Raw genomic sequence first — 9231 nt, forward strand, 5'->3', positions numbered from 1 at the left:
CTGCACGCTGTATCTTGAGTACTCGAAAAGGCAACAAACCAGTCTAGTCTCAAGACCTCTAAGTTATGTTATTAAATAGATGATAAAATATTTTTTAAATCTGTTAAATTTTTGTCTCAGGATTTCGCATTGTGTATCATTTCCTCGACAATGTAAGCTTATGTACAGGAAAACAGCCACAAAACTAGGTTTAGGGTTTTTTTACTTGTAGTTTTTTATTGTTCGATTTCCTCACTGGGTACTAGACTTGTCACTGAATGCACAGCCCGGTGTAAATAAATTCTACTTACTTTTTATTTATATACCTCATTTTATGATGAAGCTGTGTCGAATGTGCAGCAAATACTTATTGTCTGTATTGTTTTTTATTTGTTTTTGTGATATTACACAGTAGACCAATTGGGTTTTGCCATGCTCTTTTATAACACATCATTTGTGTCTTAATAAATAAATTATTGGTAACTTTGGTTTCAATTTGATAGACAATTTTGTTACCCTGATTGAAGAGGGTGATGTAGTTGATGAGATACCATCGTAACTACCATTTGGCCAGGCAGGAGACGTTGCCCTAGACACTTTTTTAAAAAAAATAATTGTGTTTGAATATTTCAAATTTCATGGCAAACAAGATGCTGTGAATGCCATTTTAGAGAATGATGATTGCATTGTCCCAGTGCCAACTGGTGATAGGAAAGACTGAGTATTATGAAGTTCTTGGGATCATTCTACCCAGATTCAACATTGTTGTTCTTGTGATTGCTTATACATGGTTCCTTTCTTGGCAAACCTGTGGTAGCATAAAATTCCCCTCAAAAGTCTTCTGAAGGGGTAGTTTTTGACCTGCTGCTTTGGAGTTGCAGAGGAATACAAGATCATCTAATAATTATCAATGGGCACAGAATTACCTTGAAATGCAAAAAACGTTAAGATAAGTATTAGTGGTTCTGCATAACTACTAACCCCCAACCCCCTTCCTAGAAATTTTAACTACAAAATTATAATCAAGATACAAGCATTGAATGGAAAGAACAGTAAAAACAGGCCACTGGACAAACTGGAAGAATATGCGGTGAAAAACACTACACTACACTATTAGTAGGCTAATGTCAGGTCTATTAACAGTGTCAAGCAATGAAAAATGCCAGCTGTTTTCAGTGTATGGACCAGAAGCTCAGCCATGCAAAACCCTCACCCCTTTCCATTGCTTCGACCTCACCCAGAGAAATAGAAAATATTGCTCCTATTCGTTAAATTAGTGTCACTGGACATTGAACTGATGTATGTTTTATGAACTTCTACCAAGATTACTGAACTGAGATGTGGTCAGGTCATTGAACTATGATCAGCAAAAGAGAAAACCTGCACTTGCACCCCTAATCCAACTTAAACTCGATCTAGCTGTCTTGCCCAAAGTAATAAAATACTTTGCTCCTATAATTCCTTGATTTTGGACAAATGGAAATTGGTTGATGTGTGTTTTTTGAACTAATAAGTACTGTGATAAAAGCATGTGCACAGTTGCCCCTTCCCCTCAGAAAAAAATTGCTTTGCATGGGCTACTGAGATTATTGAATGGGCATGTTGTCATTGAACTGACTTCTGTTAAAAAAGGGTTAAGACCTTTCCCCTTCTTTTACATTTGTGGGTCCCAATAAATAAAGTTACATTGAGACTACAAACCTGGAGTTTGAATGAGATGTAGTAGTGTGGTCATTGATTCATAGTGTTTTAACTGAACTATATACTTTATTCAACCTTTATTCAAACATTTTTAGTCTTGCAATAGGGGTGCCATCATGCCAGACATCTAGCTAAATAAAATTAGTAGTGTAACAATTAATCAAATTCTCGATTAATCGTGATTTAATTTTGGTTCAATTCAGGATTCTTTGCTTCCGCATTTCGATTTTGGTTCAATTTTTGCACACCTTTTCCAGGGTGCCCTCAGTGAGTTATTATAGTCTAAAATAAGAATCCAGAACTCTTTAATGAGTGTTTTTGATTGGCGAGCAAAGACGATAGCAGTTTGTGCGCCATTTTGAGTTGCCTGGTAAAAATGCTGTCCTTCAACCTCCCCTTGAGAATTTCCAAATAGGGCAATTAACCATGTGCAACACACTCTTTATCAGGTTCTCAAACATGGCGACGAACCAAGCGACTGTGAATCTTCCTGTCTCTGTTACTATTGTTATATTGAGGATTTAGGATTGCATGCTGTTTACACTGCGCGTTATGTTATAAGAATTAAGAAACAATTACGTAATCGAATCAAAATTGAAAGGCAATAATTGAAATCGAATCGAATTGCAAGGAATATGAATATTTACACCCATAAATAAAATGAAATAAAGTTAAAACTAATGATAGCAATAACAAAATCTCTTACAAAAGATGAAATCGATAAATATATTTTAGCATTAATTATTGTACAATATACAGAGGATATTACACGGCTGCGCAGAGATACAAAAGTGTTGAAAAATATTTCATGAGCGGGCAAAGCGAACGAGTGAAATATTTTTTCAACACGAGAAGAGAAATTTCATATTTCCAAGCAGCCATGTAATGTTCTATTTATTATATAAACACCAATGAAATACCAAACCATTTCGCTTTAATAGTTTTTTGGTGTGAAAGGCACGATTTATTATGTAAGATAACATGTTATTTTCACATGTGAAGATACCAAGTTTTCGCGCGAAAGCTCACCTGGTGCTTCATTGGTGTTTATATAATAATTAAAAATACTAAAAAAAATTAAGCTAGAAAAGACTGCGTTTATAGCTGAAGATTTTCGTTTCCCTCATCAAGATTGACAGAGGTAGTCCAAAATAATTGATTGATCAATGCTGGCACCTTCCTTCTCTTCAACCCCTTCCCTGATCCGAAAATAAAGTTCATTACTTATCCCTCGAGAATCTAGGGATCTTATACCGAGAGTTAGGTAATTGTAAGCTTCAACAATTCAAGTTATGCATTTTTATTTATTTTGTCAAAAGCATCAACTGAAATATATCCATCTGTCCCTGGTTTCATAGTTAGTAACGTCGCAGACTTAAATCTTGGTGTAAGGACATAATGTGGTCTTGATAATCAACTCCTGACCTTGCACAATTTAGCTAGGCCTTGCACTTCTTTCAATTCACAAGGTTACTTGCTCGTTGTTCGGTGGATTTGGCCTAAAAGAGCGAAAAATAGAGACATAGTCGCCGGCGCTGTACTTTACTAATCCGGATTCTGCAATAAACGGCAAATTAAATACTAAAATATAAGACTTACCCGATACCGTCAAGTCATCAAATATTTTGTTAGAGGTCTTCGATTCGTAAGAATCTAGCAGAATCCGACTCCTTTGCAGCCTGTCGATTATTTCTACCTCAGGTTTTGGAAATTTTGAGCGATTCACCTGTCTACTCAAAGTTTACAATGTTTACAACAATATGCCACTAAAATTGATCGCTTCCAAGACTTAAAAAGACCAAAAATTGGGCCGTGCCAAGAAAACGACTTTTTTGCCAAGAAAACGATACAAGATCTGGCAGGCGCTTCGCCTGCCGTCTGTACCCTTCCCATGGTCCCTTGCGGTTCATCGCCAGTCACTCCTTTCGCGCTCGCCTCTGCCACGCGAAAAACGAAGCGCCTGAGGAGGAGGCTGGTTCAACGATAAATTTTTTCTTCGTCTGGTTCTTTGTTCCAATTTGAAAAGAACATGTCGTTTGAGTTTTTTTATAAAAGAGCATCGGCCCTGCAATACAAATTTGCAATGGCGAATTATTTGACTGATTTTGGGAATGAGGAAAACAGCCCGCGAAGAAGCAGCCGAGTTATGGTGTCACCGAATTGATAGGCCAAATGTTATGGCATCTGAAGCAAGTGACGAAGCATTTTCATTGACGGGGTGTATTAAAAAATGCGCTGTCCAGATGCATGCTTAAGAGAAACTGTCAAACTAACTTGAAAACATTTCTGGCCGAGAGTTTATTATGTCTTCAGTGAGACGTTGCCTTACAGGCCGTGATTTTACACGAAAAAAGGTGAGACATTAATGTGTATGACCCGCTCATCATGGTTATGATAAAATCTACTTCTATGAACCTAGTCAACGTCTTGGTCCGTTTTAATCAACTGCTATGATATTTTTCTCCTTGCCACGTATCCAGTATCGACATCCACCCTCGCATCTTCCTTCTCAGAAAAAAAAAAATCAGCGGTTTCGAAAACACTTTTTTTTTTTCATTTCATCTGCATTGTTGTGAAAATGAAAATCTTTGATGATTTTCTCCTTATCCTGTGACTACAACAATGATATGACCTACAACTGACCGAATTCCGCATTCTTCAATTTTCAAAAGAATGCAAATCAAGAGAATTGTAGACAATGTTGGTGCATTATTTTTTTTTAATTGACAAATTGGAACAAAGAACCTGACGAAAAGAAAATTTATCGTTTAACCAAGTTTTTTCACAAGTTGGACAATAACAAGTGTAAATGCACACGGGCGCACGTGCAAGAAAACAAAAGTATATATCTATCTATATATCTCTCTATATGAAAACCTTTTTGAAAAAGGGTGTATATATACATATATATACACCCGTTTTCAAAAAGGTTTTCATACAGAGAGATATATAGATAGATATATATACTTTTGTTCTCTTGCCTGGCACCCGTGTGCATTTTTCACTTGTTATTGTCCAACTTGTGAAAAACTCGGTTCAACGATAAATTTTTTCGTCGTCGGGTTTTTTGTTCCAATTTGACGTTGTCGTTTGAGTTTTTTTTTAGAAAAATACATGCGCCCTACTATACAAATATGCAATGGCGAATTATATAGCTGATTTTGGGAATGAGGAAAACATCCCGCGAAGCCGCCGATCCGCGAGTTATACGGCGTCACCGAATTGGTAGTCCAAATGCCATGGCATCTGTAGCAAGTGACGAAGCATTTTTATTGATGGAGTGTATTAAAAAAATGCGCTGACCAGGGGCGTGCTTAAGAGAAACTGTAAACTAACCTTGAAAGAATTTGTGGCCGAGAGTGTATTCTCTCTTCAATGAGACGTTGCCTTACAGGCCGTGATTTTACACGAAAAAAGTTGAGACATTAAGATATATGACCAGCTCATCATGGTTATGATAAAGTCTACTTCTATGAACCTCGTCAACGTCTTAGTCCGTTTTAATCAACTGCTTTAATATTGTTGCTCCTTCCCACATATCCAATATGGACATCCACGGTCACATCTTCCTTCTCAGCAGTTTGGAAAACACATTTTTTTTTCATTTCATCTGCGTTTTTCCCCTTATCCTGTAACGACATCAATTATATGACCTACAAGTGACCGAATTCCTCATTTTTTAATTTTCAAGAGAATGCAAATCAAGAGAATTGCAGACAATATTCGTCCATTATTTTTTCAATTGACAAATTGGAACAAAGAACCTGACAAACAAAAAATTTATGGTTGAACCGAGTTTTTCACAAGTTGGACAATAACAAGTGAAAAAATGCACACGGGCGCACGTGCAAGAGAACAAAAGTATATATCTATCTATATATCTCTCTGTATGAAAACCTTTTTGAAAACGGGTGATATATATATATATATATATATATATATCTTAATCACAAATGAAGACAGAAAACAGTTTCCTTTCAATCCACCTATATTTCGATCACATTCAGTGATCTTCTTCAGGGTGACTAACTAGCCGTTAACGTACAGAACTTTTAAATTGCTGAATTACGAAGGTAACCCGCGCGCATCACAACTGAAATGACCGTTATTTTAAGGTGGCTCCCTAGAGTAAATTGGCCGTGCGCAACCTGACCACTAGTATGGCGCGAGCTTTAAAATCCGCGCGACGTCCACGCAAAAATTAAAACAAACATGGCCTCTCAATTTCGAAATATTTCACGCAAAAAACTTTATTAACTTTCTATTGAAGCTCATTGTGCAAAAAGTTTGATTAGTGTAGGTCAAACATTTATGACAGGAGACAATGTTACACCGATTACAAGTCACTATCGATCTCCAAAAGAGTAAATTGTATGTAAAAACAAGCAGAAATTTCTCAAAGACATCAATTCTTTCGCTTCAAAAGTAGACAAACTTTAAATAGACGAAGTAAATGGACAATGTTTTTGCACAACGAGAAATGATTTTTACTCGCAGACTGACCCTTGACGAAAGCAATAGTTGTCCGTCGAGACCTACGGTCTTGTACATGTAGCTGAGGACATGATGTACGATTTATAGATCGGCGCCATCTTTTACAGCAGACCTTTTAAAGAAAAACTTCGCCGTCGAAATTATCCCTAAAGAAGAACAAGATTGAAAGAGTATCCGGAAGTGGGCTAACTTTTGAAGATTTGCAAACAGTGTACAGCAGATTAGGAAATGAAGGGCTTATTGCGATCCTTGCACAACCACCGTCTTCATCGCCGACGATCGCCATCCTCAGTGACCACCACGCTTCGAATTTTAGCTGCAATAGTCAAGTACTTCGAAGAAAACATCCTGTGTTAGGTATAAAATTGAATCCGCTATCTCTCCTTTTTCAACTGGCGAGATATCACCGTAATGATACTAATAAACGGCTTCAAAACAATGGCTTTCGTACTCTTCAAAGAAACCACATGTTTTCAGTAGCTTTGTGCATTATGCGCATGCGGGCGTGATGGCTCGCGCGCGTATTTTGCTCATACGACCCCGAACCACGCGTGTTTTTCGGATTTTTGTGACGTCAACGTAGTTAATTAACCGTGAATTTCTCGCGTTTCCTTCGGTAATTTTTTTTAAAAATCGCCTCATTTCTTGATAGTTGCAGTACCTTTGTACTGACCTATTTTTGTTAAAATCTGTAAGAGCTTAATTCCTCCATTAAGAAAAATTACAAATTTCAAAATATTGGCGAAACCGTCTTAACGACCCCATGTTTTTTCTACTTTAAAATGTTAAGCAATATTGTTAGTATAAAGTGGCAAAGTTTAAAGACATTTCACCGTGGAAAATAAGAAGTATCAAGAAAAAATGATTAAAAATGACAAAATTACTGCCTGTATAAGGATGCGATGTTGCCATGGCAACGGCCTTAATCCAGAAAATGAAACTTGATAAAGGAGCCTTCTTATATGGGTAACCTTAGCGGTGAATCTCGTGAACAAAATCGCAAGGACAAAGTGACTAGATTTCGTTCTGTAACGTATGCTAGATAGCTAGGGTTATTAGTAAATACTCTAGGGAGCCACCTTAAACGTCTAACGGAAAATGTCATAGATGACACTATCATCTCCTGCGCGCGCCCGCGCGCGTCTTTCGGTTCTGGGCGTAAAAACCATCATCCTCATTAAGTCCTTGAGGGCGCAGCGTTCCCAATCTATACATCCACTCTCCCTCCTTCTTCCGCAACTCCCTCTCTCGCATGGCTCTGTCTATTAACTGTATAGTTAAATGGCTTAATCCTAAGTGTCCCGAACTATGAAAATGCTGGTAGAGAAAATCGTCATTCCTCTTATTTTCAGAAGACAACTTGAGATGGGCATTGATCCTACTTCTGTGATTATTGAACCTAGACCGAAAATTAGCGGTAGTGGATCCAACATATTGCATGCCACATACCTTACAAGTCGTAAGATAAACCACGTTTTTAGAGTTACAATTTAAGTTGTAATTAATACGGAATTCCTTCCCATTGGTTTTGCTGCGGAAAGTTCTCCCCACACACAGAAAAATGCAAATTTGGCACCGATTGCTCCCACACTTTGATGTTCCTTTTACCTCTTCCTTAGCGGCACTCCTAAACTTTGCTCGAACCAAGAAGTCGGAGAGGCACTTCGGTCTTCTGAAAGCAACCATTGGCATCCCGGCATCTCTGCGAAGAGTGAAGAACCGGATGTAGCTTCCTCAACATGCCTCCGATGTTAGGAAGGCCCGGGTGGTACGTCACTGTGAAGGGAATCCTGGTATTTTCCTTTCTTGGTTTATCCCTCAATGCTTCATCTCTAGGTGTTTGTCTCGCTCTATCCACTTGTTGTTGTATGACATTCTTCTTATATCCCCTTTCTTCTAAAGAACTACACAAATCCCGCGCTCTGCTTTCAAAGAAAGCCTCCTTGGAACAAATCCTCCTCAAACGTAATGCTTGTGCATAAGGAATCCCTTTCTTGCAAGAGTTCGGATGACACGACACCCGGAGGAGATACTGATGGCTATCGGTGGGTTTGATGTAAACATCCGTCTCCAGTTTTCCCGATTCATTCACGACTTTAACATCTAAGAATTCCACTTCTTGATAGGACCATTTTGATATATATATATATAATTTTTTTCACAGCTTTATTGGGTGCTCCTCTAGTGAATACAATATAAATTTGTAATACAAAACACACACACACACACAAAAAGAAGCAAAAACGCAAAAGGGGTAGGTGCAACGTCCCATGCGAAGCACCGCCCCTAGATTAAGACCTAGGTTAAAAAAATAAAATGAGTACACGAACATTCATACAAAAAAATAAAATAAATTACGAGTGGCATGGGCTCGTATGAACTAGTGTCCGCGTGCAGGGCTAATTGATTTCATATACCCGCGAAAGGTGAGTGCTCATTAACTTGCGAACAAAAAGTTGAAAGGCAGTAGGCGAGGAAAAACTGGTTGGGGGTGCTAGCTTACAAACATAGTTCCATAGTTTAACAATACGGTTAAAGTACGAGGCCTGAAAGGATGATGTTTTGCAAAAAGGGGTGCGAAGATTAAAGGAGTTACTTAGTCTTGTACGATCATGGGAAACAAAAGATGCATAATCAGTTCCGAACAACTAAATCGGTGCTACAGTAAAGGCATTTATAAAAAAAGATCAAATCTTTGAGTTCACGATCTAGAGAAAGTGGAAGTAAGTCTAGCAAAATCAGCCGCTCTTTGTACGACGACTCGTCTTTGGGCGTGCGTAAAATCCACCTGCTTGAACGTCTCTGCACCTGTTCCACCTTAGGATTCAGAGTAACGTAAGCGGGCGACCAGACTGGGGTGGCGTAACACAGCTGTGACTTAACCAAAGACAAATAGAGTGAGCGCCTAACAGAGGCGCTAGAAAGCAAGGGACAAGTCCGTTTAAGCAAACCAAGAAGCTTGTTTGCTTTCGCAGTGATAGTGTGGATGTGTGAGTCCCAAGAGAGCGTACTAGTTATGATGACGCCAAGATCTTTTTCTTCTGAAACGCGTGTCAG

The 9231-nt window shown here is 38.3% G+C and overlaps 1 long non-coding RNA gene across 1 annotated transcript; it reads right to left on the reverse strand.

The window, feature by feature from the left end:
• Window positions 1–2964: 2964 nt before the first annotated feature.
• On the reverse strand, window positions 2965–3579 carry LOC140927192 (uncharacterized). The gene is made up of 2 exons (XR_012164540.1): window positions 3280–3579; window positions 2965–3179 (listed from the first exon to the last, which is right to left on the reverse strand). It is a non-coding gene; the product is annotated as an uncharacterized lncRNA (long non-coding RNA).
• Window positions 3580–9231: the final 5652 nt, after the last annotated feature.

Source organism: Porites lutea, chromosome 2, assembly GCF_958299795.1.
Source record: "Porites lutea chromosome 2, jaPorLute2.1, whole genome shotgun sequence".
Lineage (NCBI taxonomy): Eukaryota > Metazoa > Cnidaria > Anthozoa > Scleractinia > Poritidae > Porites > Porites lutea.